We start from the raw sequence: 14,419 nt of genomic DNA, 5'->3' as shown, positions 1-14,419 counted from the left end.
GGATGGAGCGTAATAGAAAGACATGAGGAATATTGACAGCAGTATATCTGAGCTCTCAAAGACACTCCCCCATCTGCACTTTACATTTAAAGCAGCATCGTGCCACTTTAAATGGTCAGAACCTACTCCAAAGGGTCCGTAGATAAGGATTCTGAGAGTTGTTAGGTGACCCCCTCACAGAGTTACAGTTCCCAGAGTTCCCTGTGAAGTGGGATTGATTGTTAAACCGCTTGGCAAATTGTAGCTCTGTGAAGGCAGCAAGAGGTCTCCTAACATCTCCCACAACCCGTAACAGACTACAGTTTCCAGGATTCTTTGAGGGCAGCCATCCTCTCATGAGATGTACCCATCCCTGTACACTCCATCATGGCTGACAGAAACTGCCTCTTTGCGGTTTGGCTGAGGTGCCCTTTGTCCCACCTGTCTGAGGGCTTTACCTTGGACAAGCTTTTAAAAATTACTTTGCACCCACAATTTCTGTTAACCTCAATTGCACTTTAGACGGCACTCCTTCAGCTACGTTCTCTCTCAGCCTGTTTTATGCAGAGCTACAATAGGGACATGGGTGGTGGGAGGGACGCGGATGGCGCTGTGGTCTAAACCACAGAGCCTAGGGCTTGCCGACTGGAAGGTTGGCGGTTCAAATCCCTGCGACGGGGTGAGCTCCCGTTGCTCGGTCCCTGCTCCTGCCAACCTAGGAGTTCGAAAGCACGTCAAAGTGCAAGTAGATAAATAGGTACTGCTCCGGCGGGAAGGTAAATGGCGTTTCCGTGCGCTGCTCTGGTTCGCCAGAAGCGGCTTAGTCATGCTGGCCACATGACCCGGAAGCTGTACACCGGCTCCCTCAGCCAATATAGCGAGATGAGCGCTGCAACCCCAGAGTCGTCCGCGACTGGACCTAACAGTCAGGGGTCCCTTTACCTTTATCTTTACAATAGCAATATCAATAGCAATAAGTTATATATAGCAATTACAATAGCAATAAGTTATATCAACCTTTCCTCATAGGAAACATTCTTTTTTTTAAAAAAAAATATATTTATTAATTTTCAACCATTTAAACACAACAAAACAGAAAGACAAGACAAAAAAAGGAAGAAAGAACAAAAAAAGAAAAAACAGAAAAACATAAAACTAACAAAGCATGACACAAACCATTTCAAACACAGAACAATTTCAATGTCTTATCTTTCATTCCCTTATTTCCACGACCTCCTCACACCTCCCTTTCTGTTTTCCACTTCTATTAATTATTTCAGCAATTCCTTTCCATCTTCCTCTGTTTTCTATCCTATAATTATCTTGACATATTCTAGCCTTATTTTCCCTTTAATACACTATTAATCTATTTATACTTGATTCCTTATAGCATTTCTACTAAAGCCATATAACTTCATTCCAACATTTTTCAAACATTCATTATTTTTACAGTATTTCTATAAATAGTCTTAAACTTTTCCCAGTCTTCTTCCACCAGCTCTTCTCCCTGGTCTCGGATTTCTGCCAGTCCTTTCCCCCAATTCCATATAGTCCATCAACTTCATCTGCCATTCTTCCCGAATGGATAAATCTTGTGTCTTCCAGTACTTCACAATGAGTATTCTTGCTGCTATTGTTGCATACATGAGACAAATTCTATCCTTCTTTAACACCAATTGACCGACCATGCCCAGGAGAAAGGCCTCTGGTTTCTTCAAAAGGGTATATTTAAATACCTTTTTCATTTCGTTATGAATCATCTCCCAGAGTGTCTTAATCCTTGGGCACGTCCACCAAAGGTGAACTCTAATCCTCAAATTCGTCTGTTTTTCCTTAAGTTCAGTCATAGCGAGCGTCAACTTATGTTCATCAAATTGCCTCTGTAGGGCTGGGGCTCTCTTTCTCTTTCTCTCCAGTTGTGTTTCTGTACCTTCAACAGCAACAGCTTTTTCCTTGACTTCCTCCACAGCTTGCCATATCAAAATAGGTTCTTGTATGAATTTCTGGGTGGTTTCTGTATTAGTATTGTCCATACTCCCTGCATTCAAGTCAACCTCAACAATTGAAACATCCACTTTCGCATTTATCATGTCCATTTTCCTGTGAAGCTGATCCAATGAGTCATTCATCTTATATAATGCAGCCACCAAAGCCTCTTCTGTCGACATTCCTCTTGGTTTCAAATATACTAGTACAAAGACAGCAACAAAAAGAACAGGAGGGCCTAATAATAGACCTCTCCTCAATTGTTACCAAGTCCTCCCGGACCTTAATGTTTTATCAACAGTTGACTGGTCTGTTTTTCCTCTTCCATTTACCATAACATTTGAAAGATTCATGGTCAATCCCAGAGTCTCACGGTTTTTAACTTGCAGCTGGAAATTCCCCTAGTCCAACTCTTGTAAATCAACCAGTTTCAAAGGCTTCCACTAGGGGGAAACAGTTTCTATTTGTAATAGTCAATAGTATCCTCTTTTAAACAATCCAAAGTTAGTTTCAAATTAGTTTCAATTTTCAGTTACTTTTACTCCTTTTTAAAGCAGCCGGAGACAGTAGAAACAATGTATTTCTCATATTTAGCTAGCTGTCAATGAACGCTCTAAGCGCTGTCAATGAACATTCCAAAAGACGTCAGTCCTACTAGCAGCCCGTTTCCAGGGTCAGAGCGGCGGTGTTTTACGTCTCTTCGCTCTCTCCCGCAGGCATACTCAATCCGCAACTTCCCCCTCTCTTCTCCTGCCTCCAAGAGGGGGTTTAATGTTCTTTACCGTTGGAAATTTGATCTTTTACAAAAGACCTTCCAAGACTCCAGCTTGCAAGTTCATTGCCTCAATCTATTTACAAAAAGGGAAGGCGGACTTCCTTTTTTGAACCTCCCCGTTACGATACCAAATTAAACTTTTAGAAATCCAATTCTTCCGTTTCAGCTCTACTCATGGGTAATTACTTTAAAGTCAAATTGTCCACAGGAAAAGGTCAGCGCTCTCCGGCAACAGCTATGCGGCTTCGCTCCGTGGAAGAAGCAGACGATTCGATGCACCGCGCCGCTCACCCCACATCGCTCCGGAGCCCCAAAAACCGGGGTTCCCCGCGAGTGGGGGAGGCGCAAAAGGTGCCCGCCGAATCCCACGTTCACAGGCTTCTCCCGCCTGTGATTTTAACAGGTCTCCGCCTTCGCCGTGGCGGCCAGACCCAGATTTCCACGGAGCAGATTCCTCCCGGTCAGAGGAATTCTGCCATTACCGGAGGCGCCTCCCCCGGAAGTCCCTCATAGGAAACATTCTTGAAATCATTCAAGTTTCTCTTCTATAAAAATGCTTCTTTTTTTCAAATTATTTTTTCTTCCAAGTGTCCAGCCCAGACAATGCCCCTGATGAATAATAACTACTACTACTACTACTATTACTACTACTACTACTATTACTACTACTTTTATTTGTATCCCACCCTCCCCGGCCAAAACCGGACTCAGGGCTGCTAACATCAAATATATAACATTGGTTCAAAATCAAATAATAATTAAATTACCTCCTAAAAACAAGTCAAATTAAAATCTAATTAGATGGCTTTCCGCAGGATTAGTTGAAGTTTGCCTTCAACCCAAATATGTTGGTGCTTTCAGTATTTTATAAGGACTGTGCCATTTAAATAAAGATTGGCTTTTTAAATACCATTTTGAGGACTTCCATTTCCTCTTTTGGTTTTTGGTACTGGGTCATTTGCTTCCATTCCAAATATTACCACCACTGCAGTCTTAACAGGGCCTGGTGCAAGATTATTCACCACCATCATAAGCAGAAATGCAGTGACAATGCAAATCCATTTTTGTGTAATTAACCAAAGCCTTCATTTCTATTTTTTTTCCAGTTCACGTGTCAAGATAACAAAAATGCTTAAAATGCAAGCAGTGGCAAACCTTCCATTCTTGAAAATTCTTCCAACGGGTCACAAGGCCATTCAATTCCACCTGAATAACAGAATCTTTATTTGTATCGACAATGCTTCCCAATTTAGTGTCATCAGCAGATCTCATATCCCTGAGCAACAAATGTGTATTCAATAATATAGGCCCTTATGAGAAATTCCACTTGTTTCATCTCTCTAGAAACTGTGGGTTTGCCTTTCAGCACAAACCTTTGCATCTTCCATTTAACCAGTTCCTTACTCCTTTTTTGATTTATGGCTTGCATAATAGCCAACATTCCCCATTTCAATAATAATTTCCCACATGGCACTGCATCTAATACTTCACTAAGATCTAAATTGATTAGATCAACTGCATTTCCCTTGGACCAAAGGGTGTGGGGGAGACATCAACCACCTTTTCCAAGAAGGATAGCAGAGTAATCCGGCTTGCCTTGCCTTTGATCAGCATATGCTACATTATATCCAATTTGCCCTTTTCTGTAATAAATTTAATTATTCTTTCCTTTAATATTCATGCTAGACCTGGCATATCATAGTTTAATTTTAAACACTCAGTTATAGAAGTCATTAGGGTTCCTTCGTTTTCTTTTTCTTAAAATATCAGCAGCAAATTTCTGGTTGCCTGGTACCGTCAGAGGGCCATTGGATTTTAAAAAGATTTATTACAGCTGGACCCGCTCCTTCGTGTGGACCTCTGGTATTCACATGTCAAAGGTACCTGAACCTCAGAATACAAGACTGCAGCGCCTACTTACTATGGGAGTAAATTCCAATAACTCTAGTTAGTTTTCCAAGCAAGCATGTGCAAGGACACAAGCTCAGTCAGATCAAAGGCCTATAGCCAAGCATTCTGTCCCCATAGCAGCTAAGCAGATACATATGGGAAGTCCACAAGCAGGCTATGAGCTCAATAACACTCTCCTGTTTGTGTTCCCCAGCAACTGCTATTCAGAAACCCACTGCCTCTTGACACTGTAGGTAGAGCATAGACATCATGGTTAGTAGCTACTGATAGCCTCATCCTGCATGATTTCTAATATTCTGTATATAAATTTTTATTATTTTCCTTTAAACAACATTTCCAACATTACACAAACAAACACAAAAAAACCTTTTTGCTCTGCCGAGCTTACAACTTCCTTCCTTCCCTTCAACAGGTATCCCATATCAAATCCAATCACGCCATTTAAATCTTTACTATTTGTCCTCATTGTAGGATTTTTTTCAATCCTGCTAGTGTCTTTAAATTTTTGCAATTGTCATTCAAATATACAATGAATTTACTCCAGTCTCTTTGGAATTTCTGATCTTCCTGGTCTCAGATCCTGAAAGTCAGTTTGGCCAACTCTGCAAAGTCCATCATCTTCGTCTGCCACTCTGCAATAGTAGGTACTTCTTGTAATTTCCACATGATTTCTAATATTGGGTGCATGGTCTTGAGGTGCATTAACCTCCCTGCCTTCACCTTATGTCCTTTTTCCTTCCAGTACGACCCTTGCCAATATTTTTTTTTTAATGAAAAACTGAGTCCAAAGAATGCATTAATTATTTGTTCCTTGCCTTGGCTGTATCGTGCATCTTCAGTAGGGAGCTGCCTCATGTATTCTGTTTAATGTTTTCCTTTTATTGATGTGACTTCAAAACCTTTCACCTTTGGTAATAGTTTGGCATCAGTCCAGGTGCTTTTATCTTTCAGCAATTTTTACTTTATTCCTATATTCTTTGGCCTGTGCAGTATAACATTCCTTAATTGCCAACTCATTTTTCTATACCTTATCGGTGCTCTGCCTTTAAAAAAATCTACAAAAAAAAAAATCAAACCAATCCTTCTTGATGCTTATTCCCCCATTTAGAACAGATATAGTTATAACTTATCTAGAAGATTTTCTGCCTTAACTTGGTGCAATGCTTGTCCACTGTAGTCAATGTTAGCCCTGCTCAGAGTAGACCCATTGGAATTAATGGGCCTAAGTGAGTTGTGCCCATTAAGCTCTACCCTGAACTAATGCTGAATGCAATCCAATTTATGCAATGCAAAAGTTATAAAGAAACCTATTTTTGTCAGCATTTAAATGCATACAGCCAACATACTTAACAAGCTCCTTATTTTCACAGAAAAATGCCCTATAAGAACTGACACGACATGTAGATGCACCACCATATCCCATCTCTAATAGTATCTGAACAGAACCATTGTGGTTATTCTTGTTCAAAGTTATTTATTCATGTGTTTATTTAACTATTTATAGCCTGCCTTTTTCTCTGTAATAGGACCCTCAGGGCATCTAACTATCAGCATTTAAAGCATAACAGCCAAGTAAAACAGCATAAAAAACCAGTAAAATGCTGAATACAAACATCATAGATCAGAAGCAGTATTATGCCACAATAAAAACATAAGCTACAATCATTTCCTATTACTCCACTGTGTGCTCCAATCAAATGCCACTTTAAACCACTTTTTTTAAAAAAAAACCTTGCCTCCTTTACTCCGAAAGAGAGGAAAACAGGCCACATCTGAGGCTATATTATCACAATCATCATCACCACCATTATCAATTATGATATTTCATTTTTTTAAATGTCCATCATTTCATGGGATTCCAGGGAGGCTTACAAAAATAATCAAATAAGATACAACATAAAATATGGCATATTGTGGAATAATTATTCATATAAAACTACAGCCGTAGATAAGTCCAGAGCAGTGCAAACAAAATGCTAACCATTGGGCTCCAGAAAGCAATCATCTCCCCCAAACATGGGAACAATTGCATCTCAAAATTGATAACAGAAAGTTTCAACAAGGGGGATAGCTGCACAGGAAAGAATATTCACAACCAGGGAGCCACATCTGAGAAAGCCCTGTCCCGTGTCACCACATAGTGAGCTACAGCTGGTGACAAAATTATGGGACAGGTCTTCCCTACAGGTCTCAAGGCAAGGGTCATCAGATATTGGGAGAGGCACTCTTTTAAATTACGGCAAACATCTTCTCTTCATACTCATGCCATAATAATGGAAACAGATCCCACAAAAATGGCCAAGTAGTGCTCTAGACACCTCCACCTTCACAATACCTGTTTCAACAATGTCAAGTTTGGAGTGAATATGAGCAATGTTGACCCTAAAGTGCTTTGCAAATTTGCACTGCAGGCTTCTTAATGGTTGGATGTTCTCACTTCCAGATTGGACCTGACCAGTCTGTTCTCAACCCTAAAGAGGTCTGCTGGTCAGTTTCTTGAAGTGATGGTAAGAGAAATTCGTACAAAAATGTTGATAAACTTTCATGAGGACTTTTTTGACAAAATTGTGAACTGTGGAAACACATGGAAATGTGGAGATCTGAACTTAGGACTGGAAAACCGAGAAACTGAAATTGACAGAGTTGCCCTTTCCTAGTTGTGACCCACCCTGCGACCTTTGGGTAAAAGAGATGAGATATAAAAACTACAAACAAACAAATTTAGGCTTGCATATGTGGTTTAAATCCTTTTTTAGGCAACTAATGATTTTTTTTTTTTAAAGTTACTGTTGATAATTAGATGCGCTTCTATTGCTGTTAATTGATTCAACCTTTTTTTGTTTGACCAATAAAATAAAATAACCTGAAAGTGCTTTTGAGGGCTTTCCTTTCCCATAAAACTATTCTACTAGTTTAAGCCCTTTTCAATAATTTCCGGCACCACTTTCCAACTTCTGTTCTCTTTCCTACACAGATTGTCTCCTCCACACAGAAGGTCCAGATGGATGGAGGCTGCTCATGTGATGTGTGACCAGGACTCCTTTTTTAAACTTCCTCCTGCTCAGTTCTACTGTGCAGGGATGAACCAGACAATAGAGTTTTTTGACCCAGATTCTATGTAGGTAGGAACCCTTGCTAGATTGTAAGTGGGGAACTGGTTCTTCTCTGGATGTTGTTGGACTCCAGATCCCATCAGCCCCAGGTATCATAGCCAGTTGTAAGTGATGATGGAAGTTGTAGTCCAGCTGCATCTGGAGGACCACAGGCTCCTCACCCCTCTTCTAGACAAACCTTTGTGCCAAAAGGAAATGGCAGTAGCCTGCCTGAAAACACATGGGCCTTTGACTCAACCTCTGTGCTTTTTCTTTCCTTTGCTCCCATGGAACTTAATTTGAAATAGTTTTCTAATTTGCTATGAACTTTGTGCACATTGTACAGAATTGCATCTTACCCCTCAGAGAGCTACAATTCCCAGTAACCATAGCAAATTACAGTTCTCAGGAAAATAATAATAATAATTTTAAAACTGGGCCAGATTGGGAGTGGGGATGAGCATTCAGATTCTCAATGAAATGCACATTCCTATTCTACTCCAAGGAGTCAGTGTTGTACAACTGGATTAGGATGAGGCTTGGCTGCCTCTGCGAAGGGAATGCCTTTTCTCTTCTTCAGACACTGCATCCTTGCAAACAGTTTTGCATTCTTTCAGAGAGCATGTGCGCCCATTTTATAGATGAAGGTTATTGTGACTGATCCAACATCACCCAGTGAGCTTCCGGGTTGTGGGTAGATTTGAACCTGGGACACTTCTTAGTCTGACACGCTGACCACTATATCACATTGCCTCTACGTAGATCTATAGCTAGGTATGAGTTCTCACTCACTCAAGATCCACCCATCCCAGGGTGCTGATGAGCAGCTTGGAGTGTGAATGATCTGGAACCAAGTCCCAGCAATCTACACAAGTCTGGTGGCTCTTATATCTATCGACTGAGGCAAACGGCTGCTTGTTTCAACACAGTGGATTCAGCCTGAGGAGTTTTCATGTCCTCCTGACACCACATGGAGTGAATAACTGCTGATATCTCCCACTCCACTGCAATGTGGAAAGTACAGCCTTTCAAAAGCCACAGAAAAAGTGAAGGTGTGCATGCCTTCAGACTCTTGCTGATGCCGTTGTTGCTTTCCATGAGCCAGAATGACAGATGCACAGGACAGATGGGAGAGAAAGGGTGAAGAGCTGGCCGAGTGCAGCAGTGGGAGAGAGCAAGCCACCGACTCCACATGCTGCTGGCAAACCGCAGAATTAGTTGAGGTGGATGTGGAGGGGACCTCTGGTCTGGGGGCTCAGTAAGCCGGTGTGCTGTTTTGTGTGCCCCAAGCTGGAGCTTTGAAACCTGCAAGATCTATCCAGACAGAGAAAGGGTCATAGTGTAGTTGGAGAGCATCTGTTTTGAATGCAGAGGGGCTTATGTTCAGCACCCAGCATCTCCAGGTAGGGCTGTTGGCGAAGACAATTCTGAGCTAGATGGACCAAGGTTCTGACTCAGTATAGGGCAGCTTCTATGATGATATTGGGCCAAAGGGGGAAAAATTAATGCGTTTGCACACCCAGGCAATGATATCCCACCTTCAACACTCATCTCTCTTTATTTTTAAATGTCACAGCATTTGCCAAACCAGGCTCTCCCCCTCATTTTCTGTCCTTGCCCCACCATCTACCACCCCTTTCTCCTTCAGCCAAGTACTAAGTGGTCAGGTGCCTAAATGCATGCATGCATGCAGATTTAGAGTATCTGATCTTTCTAATTTAAAGTACACCCTCCTTATGTGCCTGTTTTCTTCCTAGTGAAGTGCAAAGGCTCCATATGATACCTGCTGGAAGGGAAAGAAAATAACCTGAGGCTAGAAGCACAAGTTGGGAGGGACATCCTTTCATTCTTTTGCCAGTTCTTGATTCCAGCTGGATCCTCTAGTCCATGGGCAGGCAAACTAAGGCCCGGGGGCCGGATCTGGCCCAATTGCTTTCTAAATCCAGCCCGCGGACATCAGCATGGGAATCAGCCTGTTTTTACATGAGTAGAATGTGTCCTTTTATTTAAAATGCATCTCTGGGTTATTTGTGGGGCATAGGAATTCGTTCATCCCCCCCCCAAAAAATAGAGTCCACCCCCCCCACAAGGTCTGAGGGACAGTGGACCGGCCCACAGCTGAAAGAGTTTGCTGACCCCTGCTCTAGTCTTTGCTACAATACCGAAATAAGACAGGCCCACTAAAAATTAATGAGGTGGATAAGTGTACGACAGCTGCTGAGATAGGGTAGGATGGGTTTAAAGAGTCCAAATGAGCCTTGCTCGGGGTGGGGGGGTAGGGAATAAACAGAAGGCTCCACTAAAGGCAGCTTACATTTTTTTGGTGCTGAGAAATGTTCTATGTACATTTAAAGCAAGTCTCTGTATATCTTTCAACACAAGGATTTCAGCGTATGTTCCTGGGCTGTATGCGCTCAATGGAGGGATGAGAAATAAAAATTCTGCCTCAAGGAGATCTCAGTTCTGCAATCAGAAGGTCCATAGCTCAGGAACAGAGCATCTGCTTTGCATGCAGAAGGTCCCAGGCTCAATCCCCAGCATCTCCAGATAGGCTGGGAGAGCTTCCTTGTCTGAAACCCTGGAGAGCTGCTGCCAGAATGTAGACAGTACTGAAATAGATGGACCAGTGATATAAGGCAGCCTTTTCTGTTAGTAGAACTTATGTAAATTAAGGGGCACTGTGCAAGGAAAGGACGTGGAGACTGGGACTGCTTTTAGACAACCTGCTTATTGAGCATTCATTCATCCAATCGGTTTGCAGGGAAATTAGACAACTTCTGTTACTTACTCCTTCTGATGGGTTTGCAGGGAGGTTAGATGATGTTGCATCAAGCAATCCTTATCCCCTACTTTCTCATGCATTTCCCCTTCACTTTCCTTATCACAAAAGGTATGTTTTGGGAGTGGGTTTGTTGCACACCAGCTTCAAATTAGGCTTTATTTTGCCCGGGTCAAAGACCCAGTTTGGCAAAAAAACAAAACCACCCACGTTTGCGTACACACACAAACAGACTTGGAGCCTCAATAGCGCCCCTCTGGAAGCTTCACCCAGGGCAAAAAACCCCAGCTAGTCCTCCTGTAGCTACTGCTCTGAATAGGGAGGTGTTTAATTAAACTCTTGCACTAGTGCAAGGATAAGCACTAGTGCAATGGAATCCCCCACCCTCTTCTCCACCAAGCATAGCCTGTGCTGTCCCCAAATCTGTTCAAAATATCTCCCAAGGCAGTGCTTCTCAGAGGAGGATTGCCCCCTGCAGGTTGAGCCCTCACTACAGCTTCCTGGATTCTGGTAGAAAAAGGAAGAACTGGAAAAGGATGGGAAATTCTGAGTCACACATTTTCCACCAGACATACCTTGGGGCACGCTACCTAAGTGAACATTGCAGGAAACCTACATAGGCAAATTCCAGGAAAGTGCCTCCTGCCCACACCCAGCAAAGGTGACAAGTCCACCCACCGAACCCTTCATTGTGTCCAAAATTGACTACAATAAATGCCGCCTGCTCCCCATCTCCAAACTACTAGTGAGGAGGCCCTCCTTAGCCCATGACTCAAGCACCAGCTGTTTCACATTCCAGGAGTCTCCCCCTTTCCAGTCTCTCAGCTATAAAAGTCACCCACTGACGCAAATCCTCCCACCCCACAAAAGTCAGAGACAGATTTAGAATCTAGTTATTGACAGTGGCAGGGAGGGCTTGGACACCCCCAGGTACTAAAAGATGGGCTGATGTCTCATTCCAGTAATCCGTTTCCTTCAAGAGCTTTGACAGAGGAGGATACGCCCTCCAAGAAAATGATTCCATCTTCTTAAAGATGCCAGTGGAGCACTCGGAGGAAGGTGGGGTGGGAGAATGAGCCCAATAAAATGGTGGATCTAGGACCAAGTCATTTGTCAGTTTTTGATATGGTAAAGTACCAGGAGATGGTTTAACTTGTACCACATCCGTTTCACTTGGTGAATATTGCCATTTGATCGTGCCCTCATGTGTATTTAATATGCCCCGCAGAACCAATAAACACTCATATTTATGAAATTCCATCTTTAAAATATTCCTGTCCTACTTTCCCCTTACTAATGCTCAAAGTGTATTGCAAGTTTTAAAATACAGCAGCAAACTATAAACAACTATTCACAAATGCTTGGGGAAAAAGCAGCAGAAGTACTGAAGCTCCATACAGTGACAACGGGTCATCCTTTTTATTGTCCCCATGGAAAAACCCTGCACCATCACACAGTGCTATGAGAGGGGTCCTGCAGGGGGGAAATGGGGGTGCTTGAGAGAATCCTGTCAGGACTCAAACTATGAGCCTTCATATCAGTGTGTGGCTGCCCCACACCCAGTGAGCCAGAAAGTTGAAGCAGTTTCCTAGGCAACTAGGTACCCTCAAGCCTTTGAGTTACCCCGCCTATACAGGCTGGCCATTGGACCTGCTTGAACAGGAAGAACTATAAAAGAGCTTTCCGTTGCAGCCGAGGCTTTCATGAGAACAAGGACTTCCTGAGCGCTGGTGTGTTTCTGTCAGTCCTTTGGTGCAGGCTTCAGGATTGTGCCTTGATGCTAATTCCTGCTTTGTCCTCAGCTTTGATACCTGATTAGTTCCTTGTCTTTGACCTCCTGGCTCATCTTCAATCACTGTCTGCATTTCGACCAGGACAGATGTTTAGCAGCTGAAAGATTTGTTTTTGTGTATAGAAGAAACTAGGATCTGAAGGTCATCTAGTGTAGGGAGGTTTTAGGGCCTACTGTATTCCCCAGACATTAGACCCGAAGCCAGAATTTAGACCTTTGACACTTAGCCTGCAATTATTACCGAGGAGCATGGCCTCACTGTCATTTTATATATACCCTTTGCACCTTGACTATGAAATCTCCCAAGTGGTTTGGAAAAGTTTGCAAAGCGAGAGCTTTGCCCTGCAAGGCAAGAAAGCTGCTGGGTGTTTCTGACCTGTGCTTACATGAATCTATAAGAAGGCACTCTTGCCAATTATACACAGCAGTATGAGACCTCTAGAAAATGCAAATGACTTCCTCTGTACCTGATCTCTCACAGAATCAATCCATCCAAGGCACATCCTTAATCGGCTTACTTTGGGCCCTGCCTGAGGCACTACAAACCACTGGTATACCTACTCACACTCCAGCAATGTAACTCGCTGCAATGTAACCAGCATGCACTAGCTACCCAGGGTAGTGCATGCCCTGCGCATAGGGGGCTGGGCAAGGTAACCGTAGGGTGGGGCAGGGCATGCCAGAATCCCAGTGCCCGAGCCACATTCCGCTCTGGCGCTCTGCAGGCCTGCGTTACTTTTTTGAGCAACTAGGAGTCTGCAGGGAGTCCACCCACTGCCTCCCCTTCAGCTATAGGGCGACTGAGGGAGAGGCAGTGGGCAGATGCAAGCCCCATACTGCCCTTTTGGGCAGCGTGGAGCCTGCAGGTGCCTGAGCCACTGCATCACTCCCAGGAGACACGCATGGCTTAGGCACGCTGTAGGCCCTGTGATAAGTGCCGCCCAGTGCCCTCCCTGCGCTACGCCTTTGTGACACTTACTAGCATCCATCAGAGTTAGGAACTTGCACTCCAACTATGCACATGGAGGAGTCCTTGCACAGCATACCCTTTTGTACTCAGCATCTATGGCAGGGAGATTTGGATACCGCTGGTACTCTAGGTACCTTGTTTCTGGGGAAAACCCCTCCACTGTGGTCACCAAACTCATAAGCTACCGGTATGTTCACTTCTGAATCCTGGTCTGCACAAGGCTAGCCTCAGGTCAAACTAGGTTCTATTCCTAGCTTTGTCTCCCTTCTTATTTCCTCTGCCTCAATGTTCCTGACCAGCTCATAAGGCTTGGAACTCTACAATTCCATGATTCTATGATTCTGTTACATTGTTTCAAGCAAATATCCCCCCCCCCCACACTTTCCAATGCATTTCTGCATCACTTTCCATATCACAAGAAGTCTGATATTCTGGTGATGTGGGTTTCATTGCATAACGTGATTCTGGCAGAGTGTGATGGAATCCCACCCAAAAAAAAGTGACACTCTGGAAATGCCCTGTGTTAATACTTGCCAGTACCCTAATACATCTAAGACTTCATTTGTTTTCTGTGCAACTGTAACAAATTGGTAGCTCACAATAACTTTAAAATTGACTGTGAAGTGCACATTGGATAAAATACCTGAGGACTGACCGTAAAATCAATCGTGAAGTTTGGAATTATTCCTCTAATTTTATTTTGGCCCCGCCAGTGAAATTTCAACAAATGCACTTGGAAGAAGAAATAAAGGAGTTCTATATAGCTCCATATGCTCTTCTTGCCATTGTCAGCTTTTTTACACCATTGACTTTCATGATGCTGACCTATGTGAGCTCTTGACAAATGCCAGTGATGACTGGAATGGACATCTGCAGTATCAGATCTAGAAGCTCTTACTTGTACATTCAGGTCAGAGGATTTGAGCTGTTGGTCTGAAAGTGGAAGAGGTTTTAATCTTTTCCATCTGAATGACCATTCACTCAAGGTGAATCTAGAGTCTCCATTCCAATTAAAGCATTTTATTTTTAGAAATATGTTTCCCCCACAAACTTATCCATTTGTTTTATTAATAAATATGGTAAATACTGAAGATAAACACTCTGAGTGTATGAGGGAGAAATCACAGCAAAGAAA

The sequence above is a fragment of the Podarcis pityusensis genome (genome assembly GCF_964106645.2).
Source record: "Podarcis pityusensis genome assembly, chromosome: 1".
NCBI classification, from domain to species: Eukaryota; Metazoa; Chordata; class Lepidosauria; order Squamata; family Lacertidae; genus Podarcis; species Podarcis pityusensis.
This window is presented reverse-complemented; position numbering follows the sequence as displayed.